The 25,624-nt window shown below is 47.3% G+C and overlaps 1 long non-coding RNA gene across 1 annotated transcript in view; it reads right to left on the bottom strand.

Moving 5' to 3' along the window:
* Positions 1-6,072: 6,072 nt before the first annotated feature.
* The window catches only part of LOC120100063 (uncharacterized), a 33,510-nt gene continuing 13,958 nt past the window's right edge, over positions 6,073-25,624 (bottom strand). Inside the window, exon 3 of the long non-coding RNA XR_015655470.1 lies at positions 6,073-6,809. This is a non-coding gene — a long non-coding RNA (uncharacterized LOC120100063). The remainder of the gene's footprint in view (positions 6,810-25,624) is intronic.

The following is a 25,624-nucleotide window of genomic DNA, read 5'->3' as shown; positions in this document are numbered from 1 at the left end:
TTACAGAAGATTAATGCTCAGTCTGAGGACCCAGGAGTTTTGTTTGGGGTTTATGGGCCTGTGGTTGCCACTCTGGATTAAACCATGCTTTGGGGATAAGTGGCAGGCGTGAGGCAGCAGACAAGAGATCCATTTAGATACCTTGAGATCCTCTCAGGAATCTTAAATCTGAAAGATCAACGGGAATGCCACGTAGCAGTGACCATAGCAAAAGCCCAGGACACCATCAGTCACCCCGCCTCTCTGTTTACCCCGTAGTTAGATGCAAAACCAAATGTTTCACTTTCTCGAAAGCCTCCAGTTTAGGATACGTTGGGTGGGGGTTGGAGGAAACTGTCAGTGTGAGCATGTGACTAACAGAGGATAGAAGATGCTTAAACAATCACAGATGAGCCCTGAGCTGGAGGAGCAGGTGATCAAGTTCATGTGTGTGCTTTCTCACACATACAATGTAGCGAACACTGCTAAAGACAGGTAAGAATGCAAGGCAACGGGGAGACGAGCTGCAAGAATGACCTCGTGTCAGAGGTAGGCTAGCGCACAAGCCTGGCCCGAGATGCCTCCCCATGTGTCTCTGAGTCCCTGAAGTCAGCGTGAGGCTTGCAAAACCACGTTTCATCTCCACACATTGGCTAGATATTAGAATAAATGAACTCCCCACACGAATTCTCATGGAGTGGTTACTGGGTTATATCAAGGTCAATATTCCTTCCAGTGCAAAAGGACAGATGAACACAGCACTTCCCATGGCACCTGCCATGTAAGCTGGTGGCCCTTCTGACCTCAAGAGGAGTTTAGTAGAGTCATCGGGAAGGGTCGAGATCCACCCTACTCTGGTCCTCCCTTAGTGTGGCCATTGACCCTGGAGAGTACGGACAATGTCCACGTCTGCTTTAAATGCTCAGTTGGGCTCTCAGCAATTGGTCAGGAGCTAGGAGCTGGAGCGCAGCCTTTTGGTCAAGAGCTAAGCTATAAGGCTGATCTGTTGGAATAGGCTGAAGATTTGATTCCTTGGACCCACAAGGCAGGAGAGAGAACTGACTCTTGTGAACTGCTTACCACTGACTACCACTGCTTAATTAATCTATTTGCTTAATTAATTGATTGGCCAATTGACTATTGGTAATAACTTAAAAAGTATATTAGAATGAAGCTTCTGGAACACAAAGGCTCACAGTCTGGCTAAGGAGCAGATTGTCAGAGTCTACAACAGCCCACTGGGTCCTGGCTGGGTTGATAACCTGACTTCCCATGAGCAAAATGCAGGTCGTAATTGGATTTCCCCACAAGGCTGCTGAGGTGCAGATGAGATCCCAAGTGTGAAATGGATTAGCAGCTGGCATTCGGTGGGCTCTCCACCCTCACTCCACAGTTTCAAGGAAAGCAGTGTTGCTATGGCCCACACTCTCTGGAGGAAGTCAAGGAGACTGGGATCTGTTCTAGACGCAAGCTCCACACTACTCCTGCTCACAGGTGCCCAAGAGAATCTTCCAAACTCCTAAAAGAGTAGCAACCTTGATTAATTTTCCCAAAAGGTGAGGTCATCTGCTTCCTCCCACCCTCTCCTTCCCTGAAGGGTACCCTACTGTTTGATGGCAAGGACACCCCAAAGCCTTGTTGTTCAAACAGGACAATGATTAAATAAAAGTCAATGAGGGAAGCGTTTCCTCCAGGGACTCCTTTTTTGCTTCATCCCAGAAAAGCTCCATCATTAATTAGGGAGCGACTGAGTTCACCACAGTCATCAATAATTTAGAGACTTTCTTTGAAATATAGGACAAAGACAAGCAAAGCCAATCCATTGTCATAATGACAACTCCAGTGTCGATGCATCATCCGGACCTCCTCCAGCACCCAGATTCTCTCTGCTGTACCTTCCTTTGTCTCTCTCGGGTAGCTCTACACTACTGCAACTTTGTTACAGCAAAGTCTGGGGCACTAGAATGACTGAGATGTGCTGGTCAGCTATTGCTACAATGTTGCCAAGTAACAAATGATACAGTGTTGAGATCAATCGCAAATCCATCTTACTTGTGAAGGGAGGGCTGTTGGCTGAGCAACTGTGCTTTGAGTTGTAGCTTCAGCTCAGGTATCCTTTTATTTACTCGTTGAGACATGCTCATCTAGCTATGACTGTCAGAACCTAAAGAAGGACAGAGAGAAACTAAAAGCAATCCTTCTCTTAGGCTCAGAACCGGCGCATTCCTGTCTCTGTTACATAGCTAGAACAAGTCACCTAGCCAAGTCTGTTACTCAAGGTGCAAGGACACATACCCCATCCACAGGGAACAATGTAAGGGCAGGCGGGGAAGAAACTTCCTGAGGGGATAACTCGCTCAGCTCCACAAACCTGGGTTGGAAGCCTGGAGGCCTGGTTGTGAGGTGCCCTAAAGCCTCAGGCACTGAGGTTGTCCTATCCTGTCCACTTTGCCTACTTGGACCTCAGAACCGAGTTTCTTTTCCTATGACTACCTAGACAGGGTGGTTTAGATGAAAATGACTCTGTAGGCTCAGGTGTTTGAACACTTGACCCTAAGTTGATGCTGTTTGGGGAGTTGTAGGTGGTGCAGCCTTGCTAGGGGAGGTTTGTCATGGAAGGAAGGGAGGCTTGGTAACTAGTAGCCTGCCCTTCCTTCCAGTCTGTGTCCCCCGCCTCCAACCTCATGCTTGCTGGTGAGGATGTGAGATCTTAGCTTCCGGCTTCAGATGTCATGCCTGCCTCCTGCCATGTCTTCCCACTGCGAAGAACTTTTATCCCTCTGGAACTGTAAAATCATAAAGTCGTCCTTCTATAAGTTGCCTTGGTCATGGTGTTTTCTTACAGCAATATGTAACTAGCAGACAGGGCAAGGAGAATCTAGAGAAATGACCAATGTTTGCCCAAAAGTCTACAACAAATTTCCACTGAAATACATCAAATTGAGAACAATATAGACATGGGAGCTTTGAGGGTTCCACTTAGCCAGCTACTGAGGGCAGGAGGCTGGGTCATCCACATCTCCTCTTGCTGTTGTTGTTGTTCTGAAGCAAGGCTTCATGTATCCAAAGCTGGCCTGGAACTCATGCTATAGCCAAGGATGACTTTTAACTTGTGATCCTCTTGCCTTTACTTCTGGAGTGTGGGTGTGCACCTGTCATTACATGAAGTGCCAATGACTGAACCAAGGGCTTAAAATGCTTGCTTGCTAAGCATCCTTCCAACTGACTTACATCCCAGTCCTGACCTCTGAAGCAGTCTGAGAGGTGATCTACCTAAACTGGTCTAGAAATGACTCTAACAGACTTGTGTTTCTGCTTTTGTACACCAAGAGTAGGCTCGTCACTGGGGTTCACCTCCCAGGAACTCAGTCATGAGCGCTCATTAAGGTTAAAGCCATTGGTCCACAGTTTGCTAAGAGGCCTCTTGTTCACCCATTGTGAGGGAGTGCTCGCGTGGAAGCATGGCTGAAATAGACTGATGCTGTTGTCTTCTTTTACACGGAGACTCATGTGGTTGGGGTTTTAGACCACTGGGCATAGAGGAGTCCACGTGACGCACCATATCCCAGTAAACGTAACACAGGAAGTTCAGGGTGTTTGGGGGTGGTGCTTGGGAAGGGAGGTGTCTTGGAGAAAGACCCAGAGGAAGTGTCTGGAGCTGGGAAAGAACAGAAGAAGACTTCCGAGACAGAGGGAAGAAGAGGTCTTGGGGAAGGAATTGGTCAGTCTGAAGTGCAGTGCAGCACCAAGTTGCAGATCATGGGATACAGAGAGGAGTCGGGAACAAGGCAGTTGACCTGACAGGGTCACACCGCCCTGGAGTCAACTCATCTGTGTGAGTCATCAATTCTACTTGGCGCTGTCCTTCTAGAAGGTTCCTTCTGTAACTCTTGTGGAGAAGCTAGTGTGATAAATGCTTAAGGGAAGAGCTGTAAGACAGCAGCTAGTTTCACAGTCTGGGATCAGGGGTCACAGGGAGGAAGAAGATATGCCCCCCCTTTTTGTTCACTGTACTTATTAGGGATATAAAGGAAAGAGCCACGTGTGGGGAGTCACTGTAAAGTCTAAGAATCCCCAGCACCCTCCGGGACAAGTTGAGGACGGTTTTTACCTGACACCACAGAGGCCCACATAGAGTTAATTTCAATCCTCTCCCCCAACCAGGAAAAAGCCGGGAGCATTTCCGTGTTATTTCTCATCCTCATTTTTAACTGTTTTCCTAAATTGCTCATTTTTTTTTTCAAGAAATTCAAGAAATTCTTTTGTCCCTTTGGAAAGGTGAAGTCGTTTTAGCTCTTCATGTTTATCCAAATCCAAATCACCAAGGGCCTTGTCAGGCAGGCCTGATCTCCTTGGCTTCCAGGTATAATTAGTGGCCATTATAACTGTGCAACTGACCAATCACAGAAGGCTCCTCAGGGAGTCAGGGCTGGGAGACAGGCTATTAATAAAGTTATACTTAATAGAGTTGTCTCTCGCTGGGGATGGGGTGAGGGGCCAAAGCCCATCTGCCTGCTCACCCACCTCCAACCCCTTGTGGGCCCTTCAGGCCACTGTCAGGAGACAACTCTCACAGACGTGAACAGCAAACAAGCTATCACAGAAAAGAGCCACACGCTGGAAACGGCCGCAGCGTTTGCGGACTTTGCCAATGAGCGGTTAGGCCAGTGCGCTGTTAGGGCTAAGTGTATCTTGCAACCCGGAAACAGAAGATGAGAAAGATGAAGGGTGGATGCTTTCTGTCTCTGCAGCTACCCATAAGGGGGCTGTATCTTCCTTGCAACAACGAACAAGTTGTTGCTGGATGGCCAGTGAGTAATGAGTCCCAGCCCATCCCTTTCTCCCACTCTTTTTTGAAGACCCACAGGTGTTTGTGTAGGTTGTCCTCTGCAGGTGATTAACAGTACAATCCCACGGCACAGTAGGCTCTGTCACCTGCAGTAAACCGTACCCCTAGGTATAACCAGTGACCCAGGCCTATGTGCATTGTAAGCTCCTGTTGTCTCCTCTCCTCATTCACACAATGGATGTAAATTCTTGCGGACATGGCTTTGGTTGGTTGAGAGCAAAGGAGCCAAAACCCACATTTAACAGACAGAAAAACCACAGGGATCTCACACCCTCGCCAAGAGGCCAGGTCCCATTGTCCCTGCTGAAGAGTTAGTTCGACTGGGTCATAAGATGATAAGGAATGGTTTGGGCCATGTCCACACCCATGTAAGTCAACCAGACTGCAAAACGTTTAAAATAAAATTAAAAGAAAGTGTCATCAAATACGGTTTTATACAAGGGTTTGGGGCTGGCAGTTGACTGGAAGCATGCCTACGTAATTAGAGAGAACCATGGATAGAGGAGTGGTTAGAAATATCGAGATAGCTAGGTAGGTAGGTACCTCAGGGTTTTGTTTGCTGGTTCATTTATTTTTTGTTGTTGTCTTGTTTTAATTTCCTTTTTTCCTGAAACAGGTTTTCTCTGTGTAGCTCTGGCTGTCTTGGAACTTGCTCCGTAGACCAGGCTAGCCTTGAACTCAGAGATCTGCCTGCTTCTACTTCCCAGATGCTGGGACTAAAGGCATGCGCCACCACTGCCTGGCTAAGAATCTTAGTTTTAAACCAAGAGCCATTTCAAAAGCAGCGACTGGGGATGAACACCCGAGAGGAAGGTTTAGGTGTTTAAGGGACAAGGTAGACCAGGATTGATGGCTAGAAAGTTAGCCAGAAGGTTCTTGCTCAGCTTATAGGAGAAGCCTCTTGCTGAAGGGAGCCGAGAAAACTAGGATAAGGGACTCTAAACCAACCCAGCAGAATTTTCTGACACTGACTGGGTCATAAGCTCCCAGGGAGTACAGGGGCGGAGCTCAGTGTGCGACTGAGTAGAGATCTGGTTCAGAGGACACCATTACTGACTGGAGCTCACAGCAGAACCCTAGGTGTCCCAGCAGCCGCCACATCGAGTGCACAAAGGGAACATTAGTAAAAAGCTTCAGGTTAGAGCTTCCAGCTCTTGATCCAGAAGTTTCCTACAAATCCTAAGCCTCTAACCCCGGTCACAGTCTGCCCTGTGCACACAGATGTGCTTCAGAGAGTTTACTGATTGAGTCACAGTTGGGATTTATTGCCTTAGAACCAAACCAATGCATGCTGGGATTGAAGTTAGCATCACTGGGAGGCAGAGCAACCAGACACCTGTCTTCTGGTTTCAACTCTGATAACACTTCCTGCTTTGCCCCAGGGAAGAGGTTGGAGGTTGCCATCTGGTTCTCCCTGAATCTGCCCCTAAGTGGCTATCTGATTAGAATTCCTCTGTTTTCTTGTCTATGGAGTCAGAACCGAAGAAGTGAGTAGATGGATCCCAAAGGGTACTTTGACCTTGAGAATCTTGGCTTCCAGGGCGCACATGGAACGCAGCTCCATTCCATCCCTGCAACTGGGAGACCACATTGTGGTTGGAGGATGACTCTTTCAAACTGAACCTCACACAGACCTCTCAAAGAGTGCTGATTTCATGTTCTTTGTAGTCTTGTCCTGGGGGTACCAGATGGGCAGGGCCAGGTGTGAGGAATCTCAGTTCCACATCTGTTTTGTTCAAGTGTCCCAGTGTTTGTTCTAATAAGGCTGATCTGTGGGAATGAAGACCTGAGCTGTTTAAAACATCTCCTTCCTCTCAGTTGGGGAGGCTCTTTCTTTTAGCATCTCTCTGGAACAATGTTTTCTCCAAGGTATAAATGGGAGCTGGATCACAATCTGGAATAATCCATAGTTCAAACCGTGCTGTTCAGGTGAGAGTAGGGGAGATGTGCACACAGCTTCAGGACCTTGGCTTGTAGGGCTCTATCATTCAGTGATGCAGAAAACAGAAAATAGAAAACAAAAGGGAATTGTTTAGAGTTAAAGATTAAGGCCAGCATAGCATTCCTGCATAGACGGTATGAGCCCCTGAGTTTGGGACCTCACTATTTGGGGGAGCAGGTTGATCAAAAGTTTCCTACACTTTCTTCCTTCTCCAGAGCCATTACAAAAGTGTTTCTGCATTTGCATGGCCGGTGAGTGGCTGGATGATATAGACACTGGCCATCAAGCCTTAGAACCTAAGCAGAACCCAAAGGGTGGAAGAGAGAACACAGCATGCACACCCACCGGCCCGCCCGCACACAGTACACATGTACACCCACATACACACATGTACACACAAGCACACACATGTGTACACACACATACACACAGGTGGACACACACATGTAGGCACACATACACACATGTAAACACACACAGACATTGTCAGTGTCCTATAGCTCAGGGATCATGACAGTAAAACAGATTTCTCCCTTCTTTTCCCATCCTCAAAAGCAAGGGGAGCCCATAGCTGGCCTCCTTGGAGCCCAACTCCTCAGCTGCCCTGGTTGCACACTCCCTCACCCCAATGCACAATATTGAATAAATATGCCTGGCCCAGCTCCACGAGGGAGTTCTAGAGAGCCACAATTGTTATTTCCAGGAATGTACAGACACCAGCAAAAATTCATTTCCCAAACACATGGCTGTTTTGAGAACCAAATCTCCTGGGTCGTAGCAATCAAATGGAGGCTCTTTTTAGAGTCTGGCTTTACGATAGAAACCTGTTCTGCCTTCAGCTGCCTTTTGCCTACAAGAATTCAATGAGAGAGAGAGAGAGAGAGAGAGAGAGAGAGAGAGAGAGAGACCATTAGAGTTTCCTCTTCCCTTCTCTGCTTTAGCGTGACACACGTTCCTGGCCAACTTTCTTGACTCTGCACCTTAGTAAATTCCTCTTGACAATAGTTAGTGACAAGCGTGTCAGAAACAACAAACTCCGTCATCTATACAGCTTATCAATAATTTAGTCTCTTCCCCTCGCGAGAGCCTGTGTGTTTTACAATAATGAAATATATGATTTTAGAAATAAATAATAGGCTGTTGTCAACCCGATAGTAGCTGCAAGTTCTGAATGTGATTGATTGATTGAACATTTGACTTCATCCGTTCCAGCAGGATCAAAGCAAGGCTCTTCCGTCCGCCTAAGGCCACTAGCAATTTATTTAGAGACTGTGTTCGTATCCCAGCAGGTAGCAATATTGGACTGAGGTACACAGAAAATCAGCTCTTTGAGGTTTTTTTTTTTCCCCAAGTCCAAGGGAAGCAACAAATGAGGTTTTTTTTTTCCCCTTTTAGTTCATTAAATCATTAACCACTTAATCACTAAAAACAAGACATTATAAGTGTTCCCTTTAGCTGGGAACAGAAGGGAGGCCACTTTGCTGAGATCTAGTGTGGCAAGGTGGGCTCTTTTGAAACAATGTGACAGTCTGTAATTTTTTATTTATATGGTGCTGTATTTTTTTTTTCTTCATCTTAACTAATCAGCTTGGCAACAGCCACACTGACATTCCAAAGTGGCAGGTGTCTGAATTGCAATGAGCCATCTTTACAGCAGCTGAAGTGGGGGGAAAGGAAACAAAAGAATGCAAGTGATGTGTGTAAAACAAATGTCCCCTCTGCCAGAAAACAGGGTACAGGAAAGACCCAGAGGAGGGGGAACTCAGCTCCCCCAAATTCAGCCAGAGCTGAGCTCCCCCTTCACTTGGCACCTAGTTGGCTTATAATGACTGCCTCTTGTTTCTAAGCACACTGTGAAGGTCACGTTGAGTGTCTGTGCCCCCACCCCCACCCCCCCAGCTTCCTTGAGCTCCTTACAGCCCTGTGAACCAGAGGTCTCCCCAAGATTGGGAAAACTGTTTGGCATTCTGGTGGGCAGAGTTGGTCTAACCAGAGTTATAAAGGAGACAGGATGTGAGACCTGCGGACATCGCCCACCCAGGGACAGCCTATTGTAACAAGCACAGGTTACTGTCTTAGTTATTCTGGCAGGGGAATGAAGAAAAAGTGTCTTCGCCTTCTGGCTCCCCTCGTCCTGCGCGCCGTCTGACCTCAGGCAAGGCAATTTAATAATCAGCCAAATGCTTTTGACTTCATAGTCGCCTTTCATCCCCGATCTCAAAGCACTTCACAAATTCCAACTCATTAACCTTCACAACCCACCCTGGGGGACCCAGGGTAAGCATGTTTCCCCTGTGGTGGGAGCCCTGCGCTAGAGGCGGAGGAAACAACCCTTCCTTCAAGGTCACCCGAAAGTTGATCAGGAGACTTGAGAGCCCGTACACCAGGTGCAGGTGACTCTGGACCCTAAGTTTACCCTCCAAACCAGATGCCTCTCTTGTTGTGCATCCAAAATACCCAACAAAAAGTGACTTAAGTTGGGGGGTGGGGAGTGGGATTTATTCTGGCTTACAGTTCAAAGGGATACAGTCCCCGGTGGAGGATACAGAGGCAGGGGCTCCACAGTGTTAGGAGTGTACAGCTAGAGTCCTTCACTCACATCTTGATGGGCCAGAAAGTAGACAGGAAATAGACTGAGCTGTAAATTATCAAACCCCACCTCCTAGAGACTCACTTCCTCCAGCAAGGCTCTCTCTCCTGAAAGTTCCATGAACTTCCATAACAGCACCACCTGCTGGAGATGCCGTGTTAAACACATGAGCCCATGGGGGACATTCCACATGTGCAGTTGGCCTAGCTTTGCGCCTTCTGTTCTCACACAGAGCCAAGGAGTCTTACGTACAGAAGGGGCTAGCTGCTGGCTATGAGCAAAGTGCTCTCAGGTGGCGTGTTTCATTTGCTCCCTCCCTGGAACCTGTGGGTATCTGCAGACTCTCATCTTGCAAGGCAGACAAGGCTTGGGGCGGGGAGGGGCTTGAAGAATTTAAAACCAAGGCCACTGAGCTCATCGCTACTAAAATTGATCTACTTTTATTTATTTAAGCAGCAATAGTAATGTATAAGTATTCCTGGCTATTTCAAAATACCACCTTGATGAATATTCTGTTCTTCTGAGTCCCTGATCAACCCACGAGGCAACTCTCTGCTGAAACCAGAGCCAAGAAGGCCAGGAGCTTCTTGTGGTTTTAGATCAGAAGGTAGAGACCAGTATGCAATTCTGAAAAGAGCACTGGGGATGTGTTGCAGGGGAGGTGGTGGACAGCAGAACTGGGTTGGCTGGGGTTCTTTCCACAAAGTGGGGGTGTTCAAGTCCCTGTGACCTGGCCAAGCCCCTGCTTTCTGGGTATGCTCAGGCAATAAGTGCTGTCCCCTATCTTTCGCTTTCAGGAAATTATTCTCAGCCCTTTTTTGTGTGTGCAGCCACCACCTCATCGTGGAGCCAGGAGAAAGCTTCATTCCTGGAATTCCCCTGAGATGTGTGCTTTCTAGGCCACCAGGACACTCCCCCCAACACAGCTCTGTTTTGTAACACAAATGTACACGGCCCTCTCGGCTCACAGGGTCTCATAATGACAAAAACCTGTTCCCACCGCAGTCTGTCCCTTTTCATTTTTTTGAAAGTACCAAGCTCTGGTTGTTAAGAAGACCCAGGGCTGCAATATTCCAAAGCAGTGTTTCTCGCTTGCCTGACCTCCCAGGTTCTTTTCTCTGCTGTGGTGTTCAGTCCCTGCTCTCTCTCCATTTGTAGAGACAAAAGAAAAAAAAAATTCCTGAAGCACTGGCCGCTGTCCAGGAGCACAGAAGAAAACCAGCAAAGCAAACAACAGAGGAGAGAACAACAAAAGAACAAACTCAAATGCAGCTGCTTAAGGATTCCGCAGAGCTGACCCAGCGGGTCGGGCCACGGCTTCTTTTCCCTCATCCTAAGTGTTTGGTTCAGGGTTCAGATTCCAAGAGTCAAATCAAGGGCTGGTAAAGGAGTCCAGAGAAACATCTGGGTGGAAGTTCCTTGCCCATCAATGCGAACCCTGGGTCTCTTAAGACCCACCAGAGGGAATGATTTGGCTGGGGTCCTCTGGAAGGAGACTGAAAGGAGGATTTGGTGCAGACAGTTTCTCAGGGAGGTGATCCAAGGAAATAGGTGAGAGACTGGAGAACATGAGGAGGGTGAATGAAAAGCAAAATGACGAATACACTAATGAGGTAATGCTGAATATGCTAATGAGGAATGCTGAATATGCTAATGAGGCAATACTCAAGGTAACACAACCTTTTGAAGATTGTCAGGACACTCTGAAATGCATGGGATCTGAGATATTATCTACCAACTTGTGTCCCTGTTGGTAAAAGACTGCTTGGGGCCACAACCACTGGTACATCCAGGCATGGCCAGAGGACAAGCTCAGACAGGTGACACAGGAAGCAGTGTTGTGTACCACAGTGTATCTAAGGGTGGGTTCCATGAGCTCCGATAGCCCCCACGAACACCACATTGCCTATCATTTTCTTCAGTCACATTTATTAGCAGCCTTTGTGCTGGATCCAGAGTCTTCCTGGCTGGTCTCAAACTCGCTTTGCAGATGGGTGGTGTCACCTTGAATTTCCAAACCTCTAGTCCTCACTTCCTGTGCTGGGAAGGTTGGTCTGGGCCACCACACCTGGTTTATGTGGTCCTGGGGATGGAATCCAGGGCTTCTTGTGTGTTAGATAATTTCTCTTACAGTTGAGCCACATCCCAAGCCCTGTACCGAGTCATATTAATTCTGTTTTCTATACTTCATAGGAAAAGCAAAGCAAGACAAACCAAAACTGGAAGAACACACACCCAATTGTTAATAGTGCCTCTGGTTGGATGATAAAAGTTTCTTCACTTCTTGCACTTCTATTTTGGTTAAATTCCTATAATAAGAATATATTCTTCTTAAAAAGAAAATAAAATGACAATTTTTTTTCTTGAAAATAAGAGGGAAAGAAGTCACCCGCCATACAGAAGGGTATATACAGGTGGCCTCTGCCTTCCCCTGTGCCCAACCTTCATGCGTGCCTCACATTTGGGGTTCTCTGATGAACGTGGAACCAGATCTATTGCAGAGTAATTTGGGGACACTACTCAAACATGTCTGGGATCTGCAGGTATCAAGAATCTCTTGATGAGATGCAAAGTTCTCAGGATACCAGGAAGAGAACCAAAAATACCTATTCCTTTTCTTTTTCCTAAATCAAGTCATGGAAATAGGCAGCCTACAGTGATGTCGTCTAGGTCAACTCCTCAACGTTGATGACATCTTCAATAGTCAGACAGTGGCTCTGGTGTCTGCCGGGCCTCTGCTTCTGTTATCCACCCACTGGGAGAAGGACTTCCAGGTTGGGTAATTCTCTTGACAGTTCTCTCTCTAATTGAGCCTTGAGACTTAGGGATGAAAGATGGTATTTAAACAAAGAGTGATTGTACCAGAGTCTCTCATAATATAGCATGAACTATTCTTAGAGGGCCAGAAGTAGGACTGCGTCCAGGATAGTGGGTTTGTTGGCATGGTTACCGTTGACAAAGTTAGTCTTAGAGTACTTTCCACACAGTTAAAAGAGGGAAGCATCCTAGAGACGTGTTCCTTGACTTCCCTCAAACCCAGTCTCTAAATCATTTCTGATAAATGGAAATGCTTTAATTCTTCAGCCTTTTATTAATACAATACTTGGTGATATGTCCAGACTCTAGTGGTGCCCAAGTCCAGGACCGGGGGCAGGTGAGAGACAGTTGCTTAAAGCTTTGCTTCATGGGAGTCTGCACAGATCCCTGAGGGAAGGTTAAAGATTCTGTTATATATAAAAGAGACACGTGCTCCACTATGTTCATCGCAGCCTTATTTATAATAGCCAGAAAATGGAAAGAACCCAGATGCCCTTCAACAGAGGAATGGATACAGAAAATGTGGTACATCTACACAATGGAATATTACTCAGCTATCAAAAACAACGAGTTTATGAAATTCGTAGGCAAATGGTTGGAACTGGAAAATATCATCCTGAGTGAGCTAACCCAATCACAGAAAGACATACATGGTATGCACTCATTGATAAGTGGCTATTAGCCCAAATGCTTGAATTACCCTAGATCCCTAGAACAAACGAAACTCAAGACGGATGATCAAAATGTGAATGCTTCACTCCTTCTTTAAATGAGGAAAAAGAATACCCTTGGCTGGGAAGGGAGAGGCAAAGATTAAAACAGAGACTGAAGGAACACCCATTCAGAGCCTGCCCCACAGGTGGCCCATACATATACAGCCACCCAATTGGACAAGATGGATGAAGCAAAGAAGTGCAGACCGACAGGAGCCGGATGTAGATCGCTCCTGAGAGACACAGCCAGAATACAGCAAATACAGAGGCGAATGCCAGCAGCAAACCACTGAACTGAGAATAGGTCCCCCGTTGAAGGAATCAGAGAAAGAACTGGAAGAGCTTGAAGGGGCTCGAGACCCCAAAAGTACAACAATGTCAAGCAACCAGAGCTTCCAGGGACTAAGCCACTACCTAAAGACTATACATGGACTGACCCTGGACTCTGACCTCATAGGTAGCAATGAATATCCTAGTAAGAGCACCAGTGGAAGGGGAAGCCCTGGGTCCTGCTAAGACTGAACCCCCAGTGAACTAGACTATGGGGGGAGGGCGGCAATGGGGGGAGGGTTGGGAGGGGAATACCCATAAGGAAGGGGAGGGGGGAGGGGGATGTTTGCCCGGAAACCGGGAAAGGGAATAACACTTGAAATGTATATAAGAAATACTCAAGTTAATAAAAAAAATAAAATAAAATAAAATAAAATAAAATAAAAAGATTCTGTTATGTTCCCGAATGTCTGGTGCAGCATCGGAGAATTTAATTCTGATGAAACATGTTCAACATGAACTTGAAGTGAATCTCTGCCCCACTGGACATAGAATTGAAACACTTCCCTGAGTCAAACCCTGGAGATTCTGGGTCAGTGTTTTAGGAGCAAGGCCCAAGTTATGGATCTTTTATAGTTCTAGGTGTTATGGGTACTGCCGAGACAGGGATATATTTTAAGATGTAATCTTTTAATTGTGATTTAGGGATTCTGTCTTTCTTAAGCCTGTCTTTTTCATATAAATGCACTGTGATGAAAGGATATTTTATTTTGAATGACCAGGATGGGGGACTGGAGCTGAGACCCTGTTTAAGGTCAGGGTTAATCCTATTGCTGAAACCATGGTGTTGGGTTGGAGTACTAACTACCTTGCTTCAAAGCCTAGATAAATGATCTCTAGGTTCTCCACGTTCTTATCTGTCATGTGTGACTATACCAGAGCTCCGGTGTCTAGATAAGACGAGTATTGATTGCTGTCTTAAAATTAGAGGGTCCATGATTGTCCGTGTGAGACTGTCCTTCCCCTTGTAAGAGGGGTCATCTGAGATTCCACTTGCCCGACCCCAAATACATGTATGTAAGTCTGCCTCAATGACATGTGACCTTTGCAGGGTGGGTGCTAGAGTATGTAAGAGGAGGAAAACTGGGGTTCAGACCTCGGCCTTGTGGCTTTTGCGATCCATCTTTCATCACTTTGTAAGGGTGCAGCTGCATTCGAATCGCCACGCTCCCAGGAGTAACTGGGATAAAAATCCTTGTTTCACCACACTGGGCTGGGAAAGGATACTTTCTTCAGTTGGTCTGTGCCCTCTCAGAGGGGAATAGCTGCTTCCCCTACCTCCCCAAGACAAGCATTAGGTGTTACAGTTTTTACCTGCTATGGCTGTGAGCAGATAGACTGGGCCAGCAAGCACAAAGCTTTCAGCACCGGGTTGCCAGGCCATCACTCTAAACAAGAAGACTAGCTCCCGGGGAATCGAGCAGAAGTGAAGAGAAACTGAGGCACCAGGCCAGAGGGCAATCATGGTTGGCGGAACATTCCTTTCTGTGGTCCAGGATTGGTTTGCTAACGTAGGACTGAGGTGAGGACTCGGAGACCCTTTGGGGAGGACTGTGGACTTCAGAAACCGGGCTGCCCTCTCACACATCCCCAAGCCTTACACTTCTCCCACAGACCCCACTGCCCACAGCAACACACAGTAGGCACTCATTAAATATGGGCTGAAAAAAGAAAATCAATGTATCTGACTGAAGGACGGAACGACTCGACCCCAGGAGCCACTGAACAGAAACACTGAAGGCTTTGCTTTCGTTTGTGTAGCTTTTCCCTCTCAGAACAAATAGAAGAACCAAAACCAAAACAAAAAACATAATCAGACAAAGCTCTGCCTCTGAAAGGTACTGAGCAAACACATCTGAGTTATTATTGCAGGAAAAAAATCAATGGCTCCTCTGCCTACCGCTGAGCCTTGGGCGCTGACTTGGAAACACAGACACCCTCCCGTACCAACACTCTCCTGGGCTCATGAGCTGAGTGCAGAAGGTCCAGCTTCCCCGGCCAGCTGACCGATGGGAAATCATTTCCTTCTTGGAGCGCAGCCATTGCTTGGGGTATGAGCACACATTCGGTGCCTCCTGCCTTCCAGCTAATGTAGCAAGTGAACATTTAAAAGTATGTGCGTGGGGCATTGTGGGAGGGGGGGAGTAAGCCAGGCAACCGTGGGGCTTAAGAGCTTGGAGAGTGAGTTTCAGAATCATGGGAGGATTAAGGAAAGGCAAAGAAACTGGCCCAGAGCTAGCCAGATATTTGTTTGAGCGTAGGATTCTGGGAACCTTGAAAATAATAACAGATTCCTTTATCCTACCAGAGACAAGGCCCTATGACTTCATCTTGACTTGCCCCAAGGATTTTCTGTGACAGCAAAATGGTGGAAATCTATTCTGCTAGGTCCTGGAGATGGCGATACCTTGAACTGTCCCAACCATCTGCAGCCACCAAGGGATCTTAGGCTACAGAGAATTCGTGTTTGCAGAGTCCCCTTTTGGAGGAGCAAACTGACAAGCTTACAAAAGACATATGTTCTCTGAAGAACCTACAGGAGTATCCACGCTCACAGAAGCAAAGGGTGGCACTGTGGTTTTCAGATCTGGGAGAGGGGGAGTGGGAAAATGGGGGCAAAGGTTCTGCTGTGAGAGGCGAACAGCTTGGAGAGGCTCAGTGGTAGAGCATTTGCCTAGTGTGTGCGAGGGTTCAGTCACCAAAAAGTAAATAACTATATTACACACTTAAAAAATCTGGTAAGAGTGTTGACTTCACGTTGACTGCTCTTACTATATAAGCTTCTTCTGTTTGTTTTTTTTTTTAAAGAATTAACAGAATTAAAACAGATATATAACACAGAAAAAAAGAATTTGAGTCTGGAACTTAGAGCTTTATCCCTATAATTCCAGCACTTGGGAAGCTGAGTTAAGAGATTTCTGAGAGTTTGAGGCCAGCCTGTGTTGCACATTGAGTTATAGGGCAGCTTGGGTTACATGGTGGGACTTTAGCTTTGAGGGATAGTCTTTTCTTTTTAATTCACTTTACAACCCAATATCAGCTTTTCCTTTCCTCCCAGCATCTCTCATGAAAGTCCCCCCCCCCCCGCCCTCCTGTCTCAAAGGAGAAGGGGATCTTTCTCTCTCTCTCTCTCTCTCTCTCTCTCTCTCTCTCTCTCTCTCTCTCACACACACACACACACACACACACACACACACACAAGTCTCTGCAGGACTAGTTGTATTCTCTGAAGGATTGTCTTGGTGGATGGTTGATGAGAGAGAGCCTGGCCCATTGTGAGTAACACCTTCCTTGGGCAGGTGGACCTGAGCTGTGTAAGAAAGTTAGTTGACTGTAAGCCAGCAAGCTGCCCTCCTCCCTGGTTCTTGTTTGAGTTCCTGCGTGACTTTCTCAATGACACACTATTCCCTGAATGCTAAAATAAAACCGTTCCTTCTCAGGTTGCTTTGGTCACGGTGTTTATTGTAATGGCAGCAGAAAAGCCAGTAAGAGCAGCCACCAGCGTGGGTGTTTCACTGACTCATATGCAGTAGGGCCAAAGAAGGTGCAAGAGGTAGCAGGGTGGACAGGGTGAGGGAGACAGAGCTGGAAGCAGACTAGGAGACACATGTGAGACCTGGTCCTGGCCGGATCATCAGTTGGGGTGCTAGTGGTTATCATCCTGTTCTCCGAGTCTTTGCAACCCCAACTGCTGCTAATTGATAGTCACAGTTGGAAAGAAAATAATATTTAGTTCATACACATGCATGCGTTTTTCAAATCCTGTTATTGGTATTCTCAGAAATACTAATTTTTGGAAGCAGAGTCAGCCACAGATTAGTAATCGTGGTGTGATTCTTTGTATCTATTGGCTAGAGGCTATGAGAATCATTTTACTTGAATATTGCCCAGTGAGATTCGCTTGTGTGCTGGCTAGTTTTGTCTGTCAACTTGACACAAACTAGAGTTATCTGAGAGGAGGGAGCCTCAGTAAAGACAATGACTCCATAAGATCAGGCTGTAACCCATTTTCTTTATCAGTGATTGGTGAGGGAGGGCCCAGCCCATGGTGAGTGATACCACCCCTGGGCTGGTGGTCCTGGGTTCTATAAGAAAGCGGGCTGAGCAAGCCATGGGAGCAAGCCAATAAGCTGCACTCCTCCATGGCCTCTGCATCAGTTCCTGCCTCCAGGTTCTTGTACTGAGTTCCTGTCCTGATGTCAACAATGGGAGGTCTGAGCCAAAGAAACCCTTTCTTCCCCAACTTGCTTTTTAATCATGGTGTTTCATGACAGCAATAGAAGCCCTGACTAAGACAACTTGTATGTTTCGAATTTATTTAGTCATTGTAGACTGTAGTTATTCATAAATTTTCTGAATAAAAGTGGTTTTTACCTGTTAAACTGGTTTTGTTAGATATGCATAGTAGCACTCAAACATGAAGATCATTGAGATGGCTTAAGAGTTACTTACTATGCGTTCAGGATTTCTACGTAATTACCAGTGGTTCAGAGATTGTCTTCTTGGTGACTGGAAATACTAACACTGATTATCTAGAAGCATCGGTCCCCGACATGTGACCCATCAGAGATGATGTCCCAGCCTCTTCCACATGAAGCTGTAGTCAGCGAAGTTTTATCAAAGGGGCATCAGTAGAGGTGAAACGGACCTGCCATGGGTTATGTTTGCATGAGGAAGGTGCTTGGCTTCCTTTCTCCCTCTCTTTTCTTCCTGCTTGGTAGGGGTTAATGCTGAAGGAAGGATTGAGAGTGCACCCTGGGTCTCATTCCTGCTGCATGGACCAAGCATGGTGGCACAACAACAGCGGGCAGTGGGATCAGAAGGCCAAGATCCTCCTTGGCTACCTAGTGCTACATTAGACCCTGTTTTATAAAAAAGGGGTAGGGAAAAGAAAGAAGGAAAGAAGCCATGTAGCAAGGAAGCAGGAGAGGAGAGGAGAAAGAGGAGGGAGAAGCCAGCCCTTACACGGTTTCAGAAAGAAATGAGGCGACGTTTGCTCTGTAACCATGAAACAAACACTGCAGAGTACTGCTCCTGTTTGGTCAAAGTGAGGAACAGAGTCAGGAGAGACATAGTTCTGTGTTTTAGCATTGCCTTTCCAGGGAACGGAGGGGAAGGTGTTTGTGAACGCAGCCGCTATGACTGAGTACAGATGGGTAGATCTGCAGAGCAGAGTGCCCTGTTGCTGAGATTGGGGGTTCTCAGTGGCCACCCTCCCTTTTTTTTTTCTTTTTTCCGGAGCTGGGGACCGAACCCAGGGCCTTGCGCTTCCTAGGTAAGCGCTCTACCCCACCCTCCCTTTTAAGGCTGGTCCTCGTCACGCTCAGAAGCACCTGGTGGTTGCACCAAGAGGTGACCCTACACCTTCAATGATTCTTCAAGAAATGAGTGGGAGGAGCCCCCTCCCTGGAGGGGTCCACTTCACAATCTCAATGAGCACCATTCCCCATCCTGCTATGGCAGTTCACTTTGCAATCCTGCCTCTCCACTTCTGAGACCTGACTTTCCAAGCCCAAGGTACAGAGACCTGAAGCATGTGGGGTCCCCCATTAAGCCCTGTGACAGAGCTCCCTTTATCTGAGAGCACCTGGCTAGCTACTGGGCTACGTGTTGGGAGAGCTGATAGCATCTTTTGGCTTTGGCTTTGGCAGGAAAAGGCAAAGAAAGCTGAGCAAACACTGGAGTGGAAATCTGCCCCTGACTTACACGGTAGTTTGGATTTTTGTCCACTTTTTTTTTTTTTTTTAAAGCAAGAAGTCATTCGTATTTTGTTACTTTGCATTTTGTTACTTTGCATTTTGTTACTTTGTATTTTGTTACTTTGCATTTTGTTACTTTGTATTTTGTTACTTTGTATTTTGTTACTTTGTATTTGCTGTGTTGTACTTTGCCTTGTCGAAGTCATTAAGTCTGTAAGAGCCTGAGTCATTGGAGAGGCGATAATTTTCTGTTGAGTAATGGCTGAGGTTTCCCCAACCCATCCACTCCCCTACCTGCCTGACTGACCCAGCAACTCTGACAGCCGCTGCCAAGGGGCCCTGACCACAAACCTGTCAGGATCCCTCTTGCACCAGAGGCTTCATTACCAACCAGAGGCTGAGTGTCTGAGAGGCACTTTAAACAGCTGAGAATCAGGAAGGAGAAGCCAGTGCAATTAGCCAAGCCCTTGACAGCAGGATCAGAATAAAGAGCTAATTAGGTGCCCTAGATGCTTCTGCACGCCACAGAATCATCGTACATGTGACATCGTCAGGTCACAAGAAAGACTGTCCCAGAGCTGAGCGTCTCTTGGGGTGGGAGTGAAGCCAGGCAGGTGTTGCCACGGCGAACTCCGTTGCCTCTTGTGTTCTGTATGGAAGACCTGGGAGCTCGGTGCCGTGTTAGCCACCCTCTTCTTTCTCTTCACTAACAGAAGCAAGATTCTTTGAAAACTGAGACCATGCCTGGGAAATTGGATCTCTTTCCCAGTCTCCTTTCTAACTAGAAATGGATGGTGAGATATGTAGAAGTCAAATGAGCCTTCTGGTAAGATGCTCCCTTCTCCCTGTACTGCAGCTTCCGCTTAATGTGGGGCTGGAGAGATGGCTCAGGGGTTAAGAGCACTGACTGCTCTTCCAGAGGTCCCCAGTTCAATTCCCAACAACCACGTGGTGGCTTGCAACCATCTGTGATGGTTTCTGATGCCCTTTTCCGGTATGTCTGAAGACAGCGACAGTGTGCTCACATAAAATAAATAAATGAATCTTAAAAAAGAAAAAGAAAGAATGTAGGTGTGAAGCATGGGTTCCAGCAGCTGTTCTGTCTCCATATAGCAATCCTAGGGCTCATTCTTGCCCTTAAGATCAAAGAGCAGAAAGACAGGGAATGGTCATGCAGAGTGAGCTCAGAACTGTCCTGCTGCTATGAGATCCTTAACCTGTAGACCCTGTGCTACATGCTCTACAATCGAAGCTTTGTCTACAGGTCCTCCTCTTGCAGCAAGTCTCAACAGATGCAATATACACTTCCTGTGGTGGTTTGAAAATGCTCGGCCCAGGGAGTGGCACGATTTGGAGGTGTGGCCTTGTTGAAGTAGGTGTGGCCTTGTTGGAGTAGGTGTGGCCCTGTTGCAGTAGGTGTGTCACTGTGGATGTGGGCTTTAAGACCCTCATCCTAGCTGCCTGGAAGCCAGTGCTCTGCTAGCAGCCTTCAGTTGAAGATGTAGAACTCTCAGCTCCTCCTGCACCAAGCCTTCCTGGATGCTGCCATGTTCCCGCCTTGATGATAATGAACTGAACCTCTGAACCTAAAAGCCAGCGCCAATTAAATGCTGTTCTTATAAGAGTTGCCTTGGTCATGGTGTCTGTTCACAGCAGTAAAACTCTAACTAAGACACTCTCTCTTTATCATTTGCACACATCCTTCCAAGAATCTCTAAAACCCTGAACCACCAACCACGGCTGTACCTTTCTGCCTCCCCGACCCACTTCTTGGGTCCAGCTGGGAAGCAGGAAAGCTGAGCTCACAGGGTCCTGGGCTCAGGCCTAGGTGCTGGGTGTCCACAGGCATGGCCTCCTGCCTCCCTCATCTAATTCAGCAATGGCCACATCTAAGCATCAACTTAAGAAGTCATCAGCCTCAACTCTGGGTTTCTGACAATGTCTGTGTCTTTCCCACCTTTGTGAAATAGAGGTTCAAGTGGATTCTTTCTCTTAGCACATTCTCTGCTGTCTACCCTGGCCATGTGGTATTAGGCTTGGCTTCCTTAGCTGAGTCAAGCCCTAGACCCCTAGGATTTGAGTGCACCCCAAGGTCAAGCCCAGCATGGAGATTCCTGAGGAAGAGCCTAACAGGCAGTGCCCCACACTGTTCATCCCTCACCACCTGTCTGGCTTTGCGCCAGCTCGTGCAGAATTGTCCCTTTTTTTGACAGGAGAGTAGCATATTAACTTTACAGAGTAACTATGAAGAAAGACATTGGTGCGGAAAGGCCCTTAACTGTGTTGCCCTTGATAAACTACCAGTGGTGACATTGTTACAACCTGTTAGTGATGCAGAATCATCACTGGGGATTTGGAAGTTTAGAATCTCCGTGGGAACACAACTGTGTTGTGCCGGTGAAGGTGCTTCGGTGCTTCTAAACAGAAGGCCTACCCTAACGGGGAGAGCCCCTTCCTGGACTGAACACAAGGTGAGAAACAGCTGAGCATCAGTGCCTGTTGCTCTCTGCTTCCTGACTGTGTGTGTAGCCTCAGGCCCCCTCTGCTCTGACTTCCCTGTCCTGACAGACTGCCCGTCACTGGGAGTCACACTAAACCTTCCCTTCTTTAAGTTATTTATTTATCTATCTGTCTATCTATCTATCTATCTATCTATCTATCTATCTATCTATCTATCTATTTATTTTTTGGTGGGGGATGGTGCCAGGTGTTCTGTCTCAGCAGTGGGAAGAGAAGCTAATACACTAGTGTAACCATGGCAACAAGTAAGCCCCCCTCCCCCTTCTTCAGGGTGCCGTGCCAGCTAAGGAATCCAGTTCTATTTTAGAGGTAAGAGGGTCGTTTTAAAAAGCGACCTCTTTCCTTCTTTATTTTTTCCTCCTTATTTTTCTAATTTCCCAGTTCTCACTCCCATCCCTTGGTTTAATGGCACCATTATTTGTTCCTGGGGGTCATAAGGGAAGACAATTCCAAACCAAGCTCTCACCCGGGCATCTCCACCACCTGATGTGGCTGGCGTTTTTTCTTCTGCTGAGTTTTACATTTGAAGTTTGGGTTTACCTGCCTGTCCCCCTGCCCCCCAAGACACTCCCTCCGTGGTTTCTCAGGTGTGGCAAGACAGGCTGAAATGGAGCAACACATGTGGGCTACGTGTGTAAATGTATTAGACTTTATTTGGGGAAATGGGCTTTCGCCACCACCCAAGTTCAACAGTAAAGGCTGTTGAACCACAAGTGGGGAGTTGTTGATATCCCCAAACCACTTGCATCTCGAATTAGACACAACAAACCTGGGGAGGAACCTTTAAATCCCACACATCCACCACCCCCTCGCTCTAGATTCCTTTCGGTATCGAACAGGAAAGAAACACACATACCAGGAGGAGATGGAAGGAGATGGGAAGCCGGGGTGGGGGTCGGGTGTGGGTTCCGGGGGTAGGGTGGAGGGCACTTCAGGCTAGAGCAGGCAAAGTTGCATTTGTTAACTTTGGGATTGAGCTAGAAAACCTGGAGATATTGGAGCAAGGACCTTGGTGCTGCTCCTTCTCTGTCCCCACCAGGATGAGCTGTCATGACTAAGAACTTGGGTCGTCCCGGTGCTGGAGTTCCAGGCAGCAAATAGAACCATTCAGGGATTCAACCTGTGAGATCAGTCAGGAGTGTGCGTGCCCTCCAAATGCTAGGCAGGGGCACACTTGCTCCAGGGTGCCCTAAGGAAGACCCGTGCTTCTGGGACCGATGGAACTGCTACTGCAGACCCAGAAGTAGCACTGTCCCCACAACCCTAGCTGAAGGCTGCAACGAAACACACAGAAACCTCGTGTTGGCCTATAGCTGGGCCTGGTCCTTTAGCAGTCCTTTAATTCTAAGTACTTGAGTCACTGAGGCAGGGGGACTGCAAGTTGAAGGCCTGCGAAACTTGATGATACCTTGTTTTAAAAATAAACCTACAGAGACTTTTAAATAGGGGTTGGGGGTGTGATAAGGCTCAGTTGTGATTGTCAGCAGGTGCGAGGGCCTGGGTTCAAAAAAGTGCCACACAAAAAAGTACACGGTGAAGATGTTGGTAAGGGATTGGACACTTTCTACAAAGCAAACAGATGGGCTGACGGGCGGGCTGGCTGGAGTTTCCAGGGTAGACCAGCTGCTCCTGAGTGTGGGGAAAGGAGATCTTTTCATCTTTCCCCCGAAGCTCCGTGTTCCAAGAGGTAGGCTACCAGCCCACGGATATGGTCAGTTACTTGCCTCACCCTGTTTTCTTACTGCAAATTTAATCTGGCCTATGAACTCCTCGGCAGGCACTGGGAAAAGCGAGACCAGAAAAGCAAAGCACAAACCCAGACCTGAACCTTCAAGGTTGCAGACGCAAAGATTATTATTATATATTTTTAATGTGTTTGCTAATGCTCTAGAATGGTTGAGACTGTTAAAACCACAAGAATAGCGAACGGTTCTCAGCCACTCTGGGGCATTCAGGGTAGCTTCAAGCAGTGCGGTATGGGCCGTCTGCACAGTGGGTGAGGTCGGGTGCTAGGGGTCTGTGGAAGAGCTGAATTCTACTCTAACTGCAGCTCTGTGTTCGAGCTCCAAACCTCCTCTGGGTTTTGTCCCCTTAGATGTAGACTATAGCTCTGCTGGGCTCTGTGAAGAACTAATTCCGGAGGGGAAAATGACCGACCGTGTGAGCAGGAAAGCTGAACCCTGACACAAGGATGAGAGAAACAGCATCCCGCTAGCAACAGGCCACAGGGTCGCCAAGCACCGAATCCCGTGTGGCCATGCCACAGAAGGAACACCTTACACACAGTCCTCAGTTCCAGGCTAGCAGCCACAGCAACCCAGGTAGCCCTTCTGAAGGCTGGTGTCCTCTGCTCTCTGTGCGCCGCCACAGAACAGCCATCTCGGGAATGGCAATGAGAGTAAGGCCAGAACAACAGCGCAACAAAACAAAAAGCCAGGAGCTGCTCCTCGGCCTGTGATTGAGCCCTCAAGGGTTGTCTGCTGCTAATCACCACAGAGGGAGAAGTTCCGGTGCCCACGCCGGCCCCACTGCTCGAGCGCAGACACAGAAGTGCCTCCCCACAAGCACACTGGATCCTCTCGCTTTGTTCCCTAGAGCTCAGACGCCAGGGCTGCTCAGAAATATCTGGGAGCTTGCAGAGCATTGTGGGTACTGGCATGCAAATGAGGAGCACAACCAAGCGTGTCCCACATTGCTTCAGAGGACTTGAATTTTTTATGGTCTGTATGCGCTTTTTGATGTTTTCATTGTCTCCCAGCATAACTGATATGCATTCCGATTCTGACAACCAGGAGTTGTGGTGGGTTTTTTCTTTCTTTTTCTTCTTTTTTTCTTTTCTAGGAGCTGCTCGTCTATACCTTAAAAAATTATGTATGTATAATACAAGAAAACAAAATAGCAACAACAAGAGTAACAACAACAGCAACAAAAAATCCACCCCAACATATGGAGGCTACCTCACTTACAGGAGCACAATCCAAAACGAAGGAAACTGGAGGTAGTGGGCCTGTTTCTTAACGTAATGGTGGTCAGTGAGGAAGAGTCCTTCCTTATCCCCATCCCTTTACCTAGCTGGACTTGCTTTTAGTAACATTGGACACACATACACACACATACAGGTACACACACAGACACATATAGACAGACACACACAAACACACAGACACACACAGACATACATGGACACACACATAGACATATGTAGACACACATAGGCACTTACACACACACACACAAATACACACATAGATACACACACAGACACACACACAGACATATAGACACACACAGAGACATACACACACACAAACACACACACATGTAGACACACAGGCATAAAGACACACAGACACACATGCAGACACATACAGAGACACATACACAGAGATAGAGACACCTATACATACACAGAGAGACACACAGAGACACACACAGACAAACACACAGACACAGATACACACACACATACAGAGACACGCCCTGATGGAGTGAACTTTTACAGTCATTTGTCCTTTCAAGACCCATCACCATGCTGCTCAAACCTCAGGGACAGAGGTATTTCTGGTTTGGCTGCAGGAAAGATTTGCTGGCCACGTCACCAGGAAGGCATCTTTGAGAGCTGCCAGCTCCCTAGCTCCCAGTGGCTCCCCAGAAGGGCTCATCGGAGCTCAGACAACACCTTCCAGGCACCAAGCAGCCCTGTTTCATGTCAGCCCTAAGCAAGCAAGCAAATAAACAAAGAAAAGCAAAATAACTAAATGAAACCCAGACATATCTATAAAGGCCTGGAGAGGTTGTGTTTTCCTCCACAGCCTCTCACTCTCATCATGTAGCTGCACATTAATGTAGCCTGATAACCCTCCACTCCCCTCATTCCAAGCTCCTTCCTCCCCTCCAGCCCCGTTCCTCCGTCTCCATTGGCCTTGGCTGACTCTAACAAATGAAGGACAACTGTAAACTCCTGGGGGTCAGTGCTGGCCGTCCTTCAAATCTAGGGCAGTTTGTGGATTCCTTTGCTCTGGCACACACACCCTCTCTGCAACCTCTGCCCCTCATCTTCCCGTGCTCACCTTTGCTGAAGCCTGATGTGGTGCCATCTCAGAACTGCCCACTGCTATTGCCAGGGTCAGAAACGTCTTTTTCCCACTACTTCTCTAAGCCCACAGCCTTCCTGGCACATACGTG

Source organism: Rattus norvegicus, chromosome 1 (genome assembly GCF_021556685.1).
Source record: "Rattus norvegicus strain SHRSP/BbbUtx chromosome 1, alternate assembly SHRSP_T2T, whole genome shotgun sequence".
Classification (NCBI taxonomy): Eukaryota; Metazoa; Chordata; class Mammalia; order Rodentia; family Muridae; genus Rattus; species Rattus norvegicus.
The sequence above is the reverse complement of the archived record's forward strand: the minus strand, read 5'-3'. Positions and strand labels throughout refer to the sequence as shown.